Source organism: Colossoma macropomum, unplaced genomic scaffold, assembly GCF_904425465.1.
Source record: "Colossoma macropomum unplaced genomic scaffold, Colossoma_macropomum, whole genome shotgun sequence".
Taxonomy (NCBI): Eukaryota; Metazoa; Chordata; class Actinopteri; order Characiformes; family Serrasalmidae; genus Colossoma; species Colossoma macropomum.
This window is the reverse complement of record NW_023494785.1, coordinates 22,755,256-22,769,629: the sequence shown is the minus strand read 5'-3', so window position 1 is coordinate 22,769,629 and position 14,374 is coordinate 22,755,256.

The window sequence follows — 14,374 nt, the reverse complement described above, 5'->3', positions numbered from 1 at the left end:
TTGGCCAAATTCCCAGACCTAGATTAAGCTTAAGCCTAGTCTCGCGGGGCCAGATGTGATCTTGTAAGTCATTTTAGGCTAAATGTGAGCGGGAAGGTAGAATTATTAGGGGTGGAATAAACTGAGTGTGAAATTTCCAAACCAGTCCAGTGCCTCATGAAGAGTTCAAAGTAGGAGGCAATGGTGGGCTTGTCAACATTGTCAGATGGACAACAAACCTGTGGTTAGCCCATGGATGTAAGTTATAATGGGGAAAGTAGACTCCAGTTAAGTATGTAAATGTCTGTTGTGGAAAAAAATAAACATTACCTCTTGCCAGTGAAAAACAGCTCTGTTAGCTAACAATAGCTGGCTAGCTTGTTGCTTGTGTTATTGATTATACTCTGAACGTTAAAACAGCACAGAGTGCAGGAATTGAGGGGCAGGTTTTAGAAGGTGCATTCTGTGGATTTTGCTGCAATCCAGCACCAAAAGTTTAACAAATCATCCCCAGAAGTGTGTTATGGCCCCGTGAGACTAGCGTGAAGACTAAATAGGATTTTTAATGGTTAATTCAGGCTTAATTCATGACCAGGAAACTGGCCCTATATGATTAAGATGGAGAATATTTCCTTCAAGTATGACTGACACCATTTTTGCCAATTTTCCAGGCAGTGGCTCCTACAGTAAATGCTAAAAAAAGGCTCTGGCTTGTCACAGCTGAAGAGAGGGATTCCATTCAGCGGGTCAGAGTCACTCCACAGGCAGCCATGAGAAAAAGGACTTTCAGATTAAGCAAAAATGTGCTCGGGAAGAAACCATGGGTCATTAAAAGAGTGGTGGGAGGGATGAGCGAGAAGAGAGGAGAAGTGCAGGGAAAGGGGGTACAGCAGCATCGGGGCTATGTCTCTGTCTAGCATCGTCTGCAATGCTGATGGATAACCTTTAACCCCACTTCCTGCGTTCAGAGCACCACAGCTCCCTCAAATCCAAAACATTGCACTGGGCTATAGGTCTGGAGGGACACTGGTGCAGGGAGAGCAGACCACCAAGACTTAGCGTGTGTGAGTGAGACAAAGACACTGTGGGCACAGGAAGACACACATACGTCTCGTCTGCCTTTCCCATGCCACTCTTGACTCAGGAGTCAGTTTGTGTGAAGGGAGAAGCACGCTCAGCTCTTCACACAGGAAGGAGAAAAGCACTTGCTGACAGTGTAGCAGACACACACCAGCGTTTCTGAACAAACACACCCACACACAGCCTCTATCGCACGCCCTTTCTTTCTTGTCTGCCCGACTCCCACACACGCTCTGTCTGTAGGGCTGGTCATGGTGCAGACGCCGAGACACACACAGCTTGCGGGATGGAGTGTTTGTTTAAGATAGGAAAGAGAGAGGGGCTTTCCCTGCTAGAGTTAAGCACTTCAGCCAGCACCACACGAGCAGCCTACTGAGAACTAGTGTGAGTAACACAGAACACTGCTGTCTTTCTGCAAACACAGAGCGTTCCTGCCTAATTCAGAGACATCAACAGTCTCACAAATCACAAGAATCCACTGAATACATATACACAATCACTGTCATTTACTTATTCTCCTTCATCATACCATCATCATCCTCATCATCATCACCACCATCATTTCAAACACCCCACCACCACCACCATCATCATCATCATCATCCTCATCAGCCTCTGATGATATTCATCATCTTCAAACATCATCATCAAGCTTAATTACATTTTTTCAGTTAATGTATGCCAAAAACTTTTAAATCTTACAATTATACTAGAAGCACTATTGTGTTACTTTGTACTGTTTATCATCATCCTCATCTGCATCATCATTAACTTATTCTCCTTCATCATTATCACTCTTGTCCTTATGTCCCCACCATCATCATCATCTCAGTGATGATCATTTCTATCACCCTACCATCATCGCTATCAAATTAAACAGTTTCATTAATGCTACCACACCATATTCACCGTTATCATCATCATCATCATCATCATCATCATCAAGATTTGATCATCACCTCTAGAAAAGGAGGCCTTCTAGACATCAATATTGAAATTGACACTAAACAGCTTTCCGAGTCATTACAGAATCATTTACAACTTTGTGCGTTATGCTGGAAACATCCTAAAATTCTTCATCATCGTCATCATCATCAGTTATTGTGGAAAGGCTAGTTGCAGAACACACATATGTTTAGATACTGCTCTATTATAACTTTCTGATCTTTCAGATTAGCTGGGCCCAGCTCCAGCATCTCTCTCTCTCTCGCTCTCTCTTTGAGTCTTTCCAGTAGAACGATCCTCAGCAAGGTCACTTATCTTGCTCCTTCACACACTCCTTGCCTGAATGCACCTACAATAATCCCTCTCTTTTTACCAGCACTCCTCACTGCACTCCAGCTTGCTGCCAGCCGGCGGTGCCTGCAGGCAAGGTCAGGAGTTGAGCAGTGTGAGCCACCCACAGAGATGCACAGGTACAGTCCATCATCGGCAGGAGGGATAGTGTCAGCTCCAGCAGGCAGGGAAGGCAGCCAGCAGGTACTACACCCGGAGCAAACCACCCAGGAAGCGAGGCCTGCGTCTGTCAGAACCGGAGACGCAGAGTCTCGAGCAGAGTGTGAGTTATGGCACAGGGAAGGCAGCTAGAGGCTGCGGAGGAAACATAGAGCAGGTACCGCTGGGGAAGTGCTAAGAAACAGTTTCACTCCCAAAATGCAATATAATCATCAAGTAATAAAACTGCTGGAACTGTATGTGTATGTGTGTATGCTTTTAAGTATTTGGGCTTCTGCAAACAGTCTTAAAATAAAGGGTCCAGAAAGGGTTTGTTGGAGCAATGCCAAAGATGAACCACTTTTAATTACCTAAAGAACCATTCAAATATATGGATATCTTGGATCCACTCCTGGAGGGCACTAGCTGCAGTTAAAATCTGACTTAAGTGCCCCCCTACTGTCAGTCACCACTTCCCTCATCGCCTTTTGCCATTCATGTGAATCACTGAAATTTGAATTAATTTTAATCCCTACTGTCAACAATTATGTATATATATATATATATATATATATATATATATATATATATATATACATACATACATATATATATATATATATATATATATATATATATATATATATATATACACACACAGAGTGTACTGCTGCTAGGGGGCGATAACATTTGGCCTGTTTACACCTTGCATCAACATGTTATCAGTAATCATATCATGTTCAGATTTTACTTGACTGCAAGAAAAGCCAGATGTAAACACCCCTAGGACACATTGTAAGCAATTATGATAGGATCACTCAAACCACACTCGGAGGTGGTCAGAGGTGGATGTCAACCACATTCAACACAAGTGTAAACTGAACGCGTTTTTGTTGTCCATATACAATCATGTAAGCAGAAATGTATCTGCCAAGGGCTAAATAGTACTAAACAAAACACATGTTAATGCAAGGTGTAAACAGGCCCAGAGACCCGTCTTGACCACATTTAACCCAAGTGTAAATGAGAGGCATTTTTAACATCCGTATACAATTACTTTAGCAGAAATGTGTCTGCTGAGTGCTGACTTGCAGGTGAGAGGTGAGATCAACATGTGTTGATGTGCTTTTTATGCGTGGAAAGGAAAGTCAAATCCTATCTGGTCACACTGGGAGCACATTTCAGAGCATATCCAGAGACAATCCATACATGAAATGCTACCAGGTGTAAACAGACATGAATGCAGTTAAATGGTACATAAATGTAAAAAGAGAGTTTCATGAGAAGAGAAATTGGTTTCGTTTTCACATATGATTTCTTTCTCCAATAGCTTTTGAACAGTGGGTGTGAAAAGGTTAATATGTGTAAATGTTTGTTGTTTGCAACCAAGACAATCCACTACCATTTTGTTTTTGTGTGGTGAGATTAGATTACATTTATTTAGGTTATATTTCCAAAAGCTGTTAAATAGCTTTTGCCGTTTCCTTCCTGTGGCTGCATGCCTGCAGACCCCCATAGAAGTTCCTGTTCAACTTCAGTTCAGTGTTCAAACCAAATGCCCTTGCTCTAATGCCTCCTTATTTTTAAGTAGGCATGTAATTGTTTGTGTATATATGTGTGAAGCCATTTAAAAACTGTGTAAGTTTCATAAGGGAATGAAATTGGACAATTAAAAAAAATCTATGTTGTGAATTCATAAGAATCCATTAACCCCTACATTTTCACACCAACTGCAAAAGTCTTACTGTATTGTATGTGTACAGCTAATCACCCAGACATAAGTGGATCTAGTGACTAAGCATAAGATTACTGGATAAGCGTATTTATTTTTTTATGTGTATGTGTGTGTTACACAGACAATTCCCTGCTGAGCCTCCAGCTTACACAGTACACTGCTTATACGGTGGGTCCAGTCTTTTCCTCCATAAAGGCCATTAGTGTACTGTCAGCCTGCGCCAGCAAGTTCTCGTCTATGCTGTATCCTGGCTAGCAAGGCTGCTGTGCAGAAAGAGGCAGCACATTGTTCAGAAGGCATAAGTGCACTCTCCCCAACCCGCACACAGCGTGGCCGGGTCGGCGGGTTTACCCTCGATTAGCCTCGTCACACTGATGGACAGGGACAGTTGGGTTTTCTGGCTTCGGCCCAAGACCGGCGTTCTGCCTGAGAGGCGCTTTATTCAATAAAGAGCCCATTTCACATGGAAGCTTTATTCAATACAGTGCTGTTTCATGTGCTCAACCCAGACTGCTTACAAATAGACACTGCAAACCGAGTTTGTGTGTGTATGCTTGGTGTTTAGGTGAACTACAACTGCATTCATGACAATGAATGCATTTGCGTATTGGATGTGTCAGTTTGTGTCTCTACAGTTTAGGATGGAATGTGAACTGGCATCTAGAATTCATGAGCAGCCTTGTGCTGAAGGCTACTCAGCTGATTCCTATAAACATAACAGACACAGCAGTTACCATGCATGCAATATGTCAATGGTTTTATATTAATCTGTCTATGATCTGATCATGTAAACAGCACAGTTTGATTTTCAAGGTCAGATTAAGGTCTTAGTTAACCTGAGCTTAGTGCGACTGAATGACTGCTCTTGACAGAGTAGGACATGTAAATACTCAGTTCACTCCACTGACTCTCACACAAAGTTTTGTGACATTGGGCTGTGCTTTCTGCAATAACAGTGTGTGATGACAGGTTTATGACAGCAAAACGAACAGGAGTGATCAAAGAGGCCCACACATTTGGAGGAGGAATAGACATCCATCATGTTAAATGTTTTACTGAAAATATATGATCTATCTAGATAGAAGAAAAAAAGAAACATTGATTTTTTAAATTGCAGGAAACTGGCATGTCGTGAAGTTGGCACGCAAAGTGAGAAGTTAACACTATGCTAGTGTGCAGGTAACCTACTGTTAAAAAGTTTGGAATCACTTGTTGTATTAATAATTTTACACACAATAATACCTTACAAAGTAGGTTAATTTGCATTGAAATATTATAAACTAGACACCTAAAGGTATTTTTAGATGTTTTATTAAATATTTTTAGTAATTATTAAATGATGAATCATATACAGTAATTCTCAGTTCACAGTCATTTATGTCAGATTTTCTGCCCCATGATTTAATCATTACCTTTGGAAAAAGAGGCCATCTAGACATTGATGCTTAACAGCTTTCTGAGTCATTTCAGAATCATTTACATTTTGACTCTATTCATTATTCGGGATACATTCAAATTTCTTCTTCTTCTTCTTCTTCTTCTTCTTCTGCTTCTTCTTTCATAGCCTTCTACTAATTTTTTGAAAGATGTGAAGTAGCATATTAGATTATGTTGTTCTCCAATTTATTTGTTTTTATTTTACTGAAAACATTGATTCCAAACTTTTGAATGGTAGCATAAATGGAACTGTAAAAGGACTAGTCTTTTATACAGCTCTTGTAAATGTCTATGTTTGGTCCAGTTTCTAAGCCTAAGTGAGTAGCTATTGGGCTACTGTGTGCATGTAAACTTAATCAGTGTGTTAAAACACAAAGTGATAAAACAGGGAAGCAGCAGAATCCAAGTGTGTGTGTGTTTGAGAGGAACACACATGTGAACTCGGATGTAGAATTTCACCCTGAGACTTTCTGCAGCCAGCCTTTTTTTTTTTCTCTTCCACAAAATAGCAAAAAATGCAAGACATCCTTCGTTTGCTTTCATAAGCCGGGGTTTATGCTCACAGTGATGATATTAGAGCATTGTGAATGGCCTGACTGGACTGTCGGAGATACACACAGCCTTTTTACTCACAACATTGCTACACACACACACACGCCTCTTCAGAATCCAGCCATTGGTCCTCATGGAGCCTAAAGACCAAAATAAAGGTTGTCTTTGAAGATGATTCTGGAAATATGAAATATTCTGGAAATGAGAAGGGGCTATTGTTATAGTTATCTATTATTATCTATTTGTCATGTTCTCTGCCTTGAGATGTGACTGACACCTTTGAAACACAGTCAGGTCCATAAATATTTGGATGCCAACAAAGTTATTATTTTTTAGCTGTCTATCACAGTGTATTGGAGTTGAAATTGAGTAATGAATGTGAACTCAAACTTTCAGCTTTTTAATTTGCATTAAAATCAGGAGAATGGTGTAGGAATTTCAACTATTTAAATTTTTGATGCATAGATGCATAGATATAAAATGTAAAAATCTTGGGTTGATTTCACAGTACTCTTTGGGTCATTATCCATCTACACTGTAAAGCACTGCCCAATGAGTTCTCAGGTATTCAACTGAATCCACATCATCAATAAACACAAGGGAGCAAGTTCACTGACGGCAATATATGCCATTGTTATAACACTACTTCCACCATGTTTGACAGATGAGGTGGTATGCTTTGGATCATGAGCAATTCCGTCCCTTCCCTTCTCTATACACCTCTCTTCTCATTATTCTTGTACGAGTTGATCGTTGTCTCATCTTCCCATAAGATGTTGTTCCAGAACTGTACAGGTTTTTTTATATTGTTTTTTTGGGGGGAAACTCTAATCTTGTCTTCCTGTTTTTGAGGCTTACCAGTAGTTTACATCTTGTGGTAAACCCTCTGTATTTACTGTATTTGGTGAAGTCTTCTCTTTATTGTTGACTTTGATATAGATATGCCTACATCCTGGATGGTGCCCTTGATCTGGCCAACTATTGTAAAGGGAAAGAATTCTTCTGTCATTCACCACAGTTGTTTTCCATGATCTTTCAGGCCTTTTGATATTTCTGAGCTCACTAGTGCCTTCTTTCTTCTTTGGCCACAACTAATGTTTTTGCCATCTTTCTGATCAGTTTGTTTCGGGCCTAAAGACTGGCAGAGACAGCCCTCTGTACTTCATATTGAGAGTTAAAAGCATCAGAATGAAAATGCAAATGCTATACTGGAGATCAACTCTAGACCCTTTATCAGCTGACTTGTAAGTGAAATAACAAGGGAATAACACAATCCAGGCCATGGAACAGCTGAGCCTTAAAAAAGCAGAGGGGAGTGCTATGTCTGAAAGTCTGATCTCACATTCATTATTTTATTTCAAATCCAATATGTGGTAGACAAAAGTAACAATAACTTTGTCTAGGTCTATAAATGTGCCTGACTGTAGAAGTTATTAGGAATATTAATTTATTTCTTACTTCATGCAATTATTTTAGAATCATCTACAGCTTTGTTCATCATTCTGGACATATCTAACATTTTACAGCTTACTATTCATTTTTATTATTATTTATAGTATTGTTTGTGATTATTAGGGTGATTAAAATAATTAACCTTGATTAATCACATTTGTTTGTGTAGTTAATCAAGATTAATTGCATTTGTTTTATTTGCATAAAATTTGAACCTAAAGAATGATTTTTTCCATTTAAAAAGCAGTGTATTTGTTATAGCTTTATGAGAGGACAATTAAGCTTTGTCAAAATGTGTTTAGCAATTTCAATAATTCAACATAAACCTGGATACAAAACTACTTGCAGGCAGGTAGAACATGAAAACAAGGTGAACGCAGTTTCCAGTAAGAGCCCATCTACACTGTTAGAAATAAAGGTTCTGTGCAGGTACATTTTTCATTCATCATGGTACAAACAATGTAAATGTACCCTCAAAGGTATAACAGTGGTTTTAAAGTCCAATTGTGTACCTTAAATAAGCTTTTCCAGGTGGAACATTCATATTTGTACTTTTCATAGCCTAATGTTTTAAAACAGAACAATAAAATAAAAAGCCTGGAGATGAGACAGGGTGTGTGGAGTCAATACAACTTAGAAAATATAATTTCAATGGATTATGGTACAATTATGTTCCCTGACTAAAGGTCATGGTACCACCCCAGTGACAAAAGCGGTACTGCCCCAGTGACACTTTTCGTATTACTGAGAGTGTATGAGAGACTAGCGTTTTGCTATTGCTTTTGTTAATATGTTGCTCATTGACTCATCCACAGTTCTCCCAAGCACTGTCCAGTGTATTTTCCAGATGTTGCCACATCAGCAGTGTGATTTGCTTTTTAAATGATACTTCAGAATTGATAAACAAATTCATGGCACTGCAGTAGTTGGAAATCCCTTTTATCAAGGTAGCCATCAGTAAAAGCTGCCGTATGAACACTATACTACAGTCAGGTTAAAAGGGTCAATTTAGGAAAATGCATTGATAGCACTAAAACCCAGCAGTAATTATATAAACTTGTGATGTTCCACATAACTAGCATGTTAGAATAATTTTATATTATTTACCCACACTAAATATACACCATACTAATTCTACATTATTGAAAACATTGATTCCAAACTTTTGAATGCTAGTGTACATTCACACAGATAGAAATAGGCATGCAATCAAACACAGACACAAACACAAACACACACAGCCCACTTGAAAGGTTGCTGTCCCTCCCAGGAGAGTGTGCTGACTCACTAGTGCTTCCTGCAGACGCTGCGCCCTGGACAGAGACGAGATGCAGCAGAGTCTGACTGGAGGCTGCTCTCTGGAGACGTGGCTGAGCACTGGAATGGTGCTCTGAGGAATGGTGCTCTGATGAGGAGGAGGAGGAGGAGGAGGAGGAAGGAAGGTCGGCGGGTTTTTAGGGACGTGTGAAAAATGACGTTGGCCCTGCTATTGCTCACTGCCGCCAATGACAGCTCGATTACGCTCAGCATTACAAACCATTATGTGCCATTAATCTTGCAGGCTGGCGCGACTCATTATGCACTATTAATCTCTGCTAGCTGGGTGCGACTCATTATGTACCATTAATCTTTAGCAGTGGGGCTCTGCAGCATGTGCAACCACAAGCTGAGCGAGTCCTCAGGTCAGACGCACCTCCGGACTGCCACTCCAAAAAGCCACATTTATCACCAGAAAAGGCCCAGTGCTGTTTAAAAGCTTCCTTAGCTGGTGAAAGGAGCCCAGAGCAAACAGAACAACCGTTACCCTTCCCTTTCTGACATACCTTCACCCCCACAGGCTCTGTCTCACACAACGATATGTGATGGATATCCCTGAACACTTAATTCCCCTCTCTGAGACAACAGTGTGCTAAAGACTGAGAATTTGTCAAATGCATGATGGTGAGAAATACTTCCTTGGCTATCCAATCATGAGCATACAAGGGATGCGAAAATACAACCACTTCTGACTGGTAGATCTCACCCCCTCTGCACTTGTAAAGAATTTTTTGAGGTAGCTGCTTAAATATGAAACTGCTTCCCACTGTTCTGTCACTATATCAGTGACACCCACATTTTCACCTTCATGTTGGGGTGCAGAGAACCCTTTATTTGCAAGTGCAGCCGTTTATTGATGGTTGTTCAGTTAAAATTATGGGATCTGGTTCTAAAATTCAATTGGCTAAGCCATGTTCAATGCATCAATTGAATTGACAGAACAATGCTAAGTGATCTTTCCTAGCAACTGTTGCTAGGTGGACATGCTTTACAAAACGCTAGCAAAAGTCATGTAGAAACTGAAACTGCAAATTTAACATTATAGTGATTATAAACCAGAGGTGCAGACTCAAGACACATAACTTGGAATCAAGTCAGACTCGAGTCATGAATTTGATGACCTTAGACTCAACTCAAGAAAGTGAAAAAATACTTGCGACTCGACTCTGACTGGAACACCAATGACTCGGATAACCTTATGACTCAAAAAGACTTGAGACCCAAAGTGGAAGAAATGTGGCAAAGAGTCTGGCTACAGTCTACAGTCAGTTATTTTTCATGTAAATTGATGCATTTCCAGACGTATTTTATTTCAGAGGACAAGAGACAAGCTTGTCCATAAGTTGGAAACAAGCGAAATTCGAGCATCAATAAGGCTTCACTCAGGAATGGTGTACTGGTATAATTTACCTGGCTATCTTAAAGTTAAAATAAAAATTGAGCTCTCAGTATTTGAATGACTGTAAAACAATTTTAAAAGTCGACAGTTAAACAGCAGTTAAAATAACCATAGAATTCTCCATTATTTTGCTCTCTTTTCTATAAGTGTTTTTTAGTCCGATGATTTTGGTTTCTATGGATTGTTGTCTAAATTCAGTCCTTACTGAAAAGCCACATGTGTGGTCTAAAAATCTCATGATCACAAATAAACACAGGCAACATCCTATGAATGATATACAATCACAGATCACGTCATGCCCTGAAGTGGCACATGATCACATGTTTTTCATATGTGGTTACATTTTCTCATGTCATGTTTTTTATTTTTTATGTCGTCCCGCATTTCTCACGTGATAACATGTTTTGTCAAAAGTATATGTAAAATAACACAAGTGTTACTGTCTAAAAAACATGACTACTCCCATGAGAAATGCATGTGTTTTTATTTATATATATTTTTGTAAGGGAATTCAAACTAGCAGTTGTGTTTAGTTTATGTTCAGCTTGTTAGAGTCATTATCATGTGTCACTTGAAAACACAGAGCATTTTTGCTATAATGATTTATTTCACTGCATTAAAATCACAGAACCTACCCATGGTTTGTTTTGCTTTCTGAATGGGCAGCATTGGGTAATAATAGCAAGCTAAGCTACTAGTCAACTATGTTTATCCTTATCACCTTGCAGCAAAATAATGTTAATGTTGAGTGGAGGTAAAGAGGTCTTGATCATCAGGACTTCAGTGTCAAAACTTGTGATTTACTTGTTACTTGAAACTCAGTAACTTGCTCCACCTCTGCTATACACCAACCAATTTTTTTTTGTTGTTTTGCTAACATCTTCTAAAGCCTGCCAAAAGAAAGCATTAGTGGGTGGCACATGGATGGATTAATTGTTTATTGTTAGTATTATTATTAATTAAATTATTTATAGACATTGATTTAAAAATATATATTTTATCATATTGCATTTTGTCACGGTTTCATTAAAACAATGACTCCACTTTGTGTCATGCCTAGTAACCTTTGATCTTGGTAAAATTGCAGTAGTGCACTCTTGTGACTTATTGCTGTAAGGATACTTTATTAATTATGCAAAGCACCACTTTTATGCCCCATCGTGCGCTTTACCTGTGGTCATCTCAACAGCTAAACCACCGTTACTCTGATCGAGTTGCTGTCATACTTGTCAGCGGAAGCAGCATTCAGTGGGCCCTGGGTTTTATGGTTCTTTAATTTGTACAGATGCAAATTATGAATACAAATGCACATGCATTTGCAAGATCCTATGAATGAGGATTCATGCCAGTTTTCTCCTTTTCAATGATGCACACCATTAATGTGCCCTTTGTGGAGAATCTTCAGCCCGTTAAACATGAGTGGGTGAGTGAATGAGCCCCCTCCAGAGACACAGCAGTAGCATGAGAAGTGACTTGCAGGACTTCAGCCCCCTGCCTGCTGCATGGAGAATCATGGGAAAGCATCTGCTGTGTGTTTCATTACTGCGCACTACTATCTGCTCTTTCCCTGCTCCCACCTCCACAGACAGCCCAAGAAAAATGCTGGATAGGTAATTTGCTCTAAAAAAAGAAAAATGAGAGAGAGAGAGAAAAAATGGAAAGAAAAAGAAAGAAAAAGGGAAAAGGAGCACAATCTGTTGCAAAAACTGCTGTGGTAAAGTAGTGAGTAGAAGAGGAGCCATGCACATAGTTTCCATAAAGTCCTTCTTCCATATCCCCCCGCCTCTCTCCCTCTCTCTCTCAAAGCTGAAAGACCAGGTGGCACCCCCCCCACTCCTTCTCTGTTTATAGGGGGCCTGGGTTGAACCCACTTATTTAGAAAGACCTTTCACTTGAGGTAGACTGCACTCACACGTGTGCACTATTTAGGAGATTCTAATAAGAAGGCCAATTTGCCCCACAGCACGACCTCTTTTTCCTTCCCACTGTCACTAATGCACCCAAAATACTCACTCTCCAAGACTCTCTGAGTTTTTTATTCTGTCAATTTCAAAAAAGAAACACTGTACAAAGTCAGGTCCATTTTGTTGGTCTCGATATTGTATTTAGCCCTGTTTTTCTCTGGTGTTCTTACAAAGTCAGGACATTTTGAGCTGAAAACAAACACACACATACACACACCCACACAGGAGTTGTGGTGGTTGCTTATGTGTTGAGTAAGCTGACATCGAGTAACACCATCATGAGGAATGTCTCATAGGGTACAGTGAGAGAGTGCGAGCGAGTTAAAGTCAGCAGCAGCACGCAGCGCTAGGTAAGAGTTAAACCTTACACGGCTTTCTGTGGATGTCTTGGCAGTCTCCCCATAATGACAATACCAGATTGCTATTATCAGAGGTAATATGAATGCCCAGCACCCGTCTCCCCCCTCCACTCCCTGCCCGTACACTTCTCCCCTCCAATGAGAGGCCTGCTTACTTTCAGGGGCCGTTGAGTTTTAATTGTTATTTGCTATTATGGTGAGTTTTGTTTTTATATGTAAAGTTGGAATGTTCCACAGGGATCCTAAACTTCTCCAGTGCTGAGCAGTGGTCACTGTTTGCCTGCCTGACTCACACTTTGTGGATTTTCCCTTCACAGCAGAGTGAAAGAGCAAAAGACTGAGGTGGCTTTTTCCCACAAGGCCATGCTGCAGTGAAATGCTACTTTATACCAGCACAGTGCATAACAGAGAAAGGAGCCGACACACTGCTCTCTTAGATAAGGTTGATACTTGCGTGTGTGTGTGTGCTGTGAAAGGTCTCCAGCATAGCAAACCGCACTATGTAGAGTATTGAGAAATCAAGTCTGTTCTGAGAGGAATAGAAACCCCACTGTGATGGCACAGCCTGCACTTGAACACTATTTTATATTGCTTTCATACTCGTTCCTCTCTTTACAGCTATAAATCTACACTGCCTGTGCTAGATGTGTGTAGGCACACATGTCTATGTCTGTACTTATGTGCTTATAAATACTTACATACTTACATTTGCATGCAAAACTTGCAAACATCTGGTCAAATTACATGTTTTGTTGATTTTGTGATTTAGTGAAGATAAATTAACACCTCCTCTTCAGGGAGCAAAGTTAAATATGGCATTTTTTTTACAGCACAAATTTCTGTTTATTTGCTAAGTTTAACATATTAGGGAAACCCCAAAAAACATAGCCGTTTTCCCCACAATATGTTAAATTTAGCAAATGCTAATTGTGCATTAAAATGTGTGTTCTCGTTAGAAGATGTGAACTTATTTTCACTTAAACAAAAACTTAGAATTTCACCACAGGTGCCCAAACGTTTGTGTATGTCTGTATATACATATAGACCTATGAGCAGATTTGTTTGTGCGGTTTCTGACACTCTGAGACTTACTGTTATCTATAAATATGAACCAAAGAACTGATAAAACCCAGGCCTCAGCATGTCTGCTACTACTCTTTTTAGCTATGTGACATATTTCTGTCTATTATTATAGATAACGGTATGTCATACAGTGTCAGAAACCATATAAGCAAATCTATTTGAGATAACTTAAATGCTTGAGGCAAACATTAGATTATTTATGCATGCAGGCATACAAAACATGTTTAGGCTGACTGACTACACTTGAAGTAAGGGAACAATTGTATGCCTTTGAGTTCATGCCAAACTGCTGGATTAAGTGGATTGCTTATGTGTACAATAAGAACCTGATAAGTGCCTGATTAATGACTCAGCAAGTAATTATACATGTGTAACTACATGAGCTATTGAATCATCTACCTTTGGCAATTCAACAAACATTCTGCTGATTGGGTTTCTCCTGGAACAGTGTCTTTATCAGCATGAGGCCTTACTTCATTACTCCTTGTGTGTATAGGAGTACATGTGTAGTGTATGAATGTGAGTGGTTTCTGTATGACACACCACCGTTCAAATGTTTTTATTTTTTCATTTTTCAGTAATA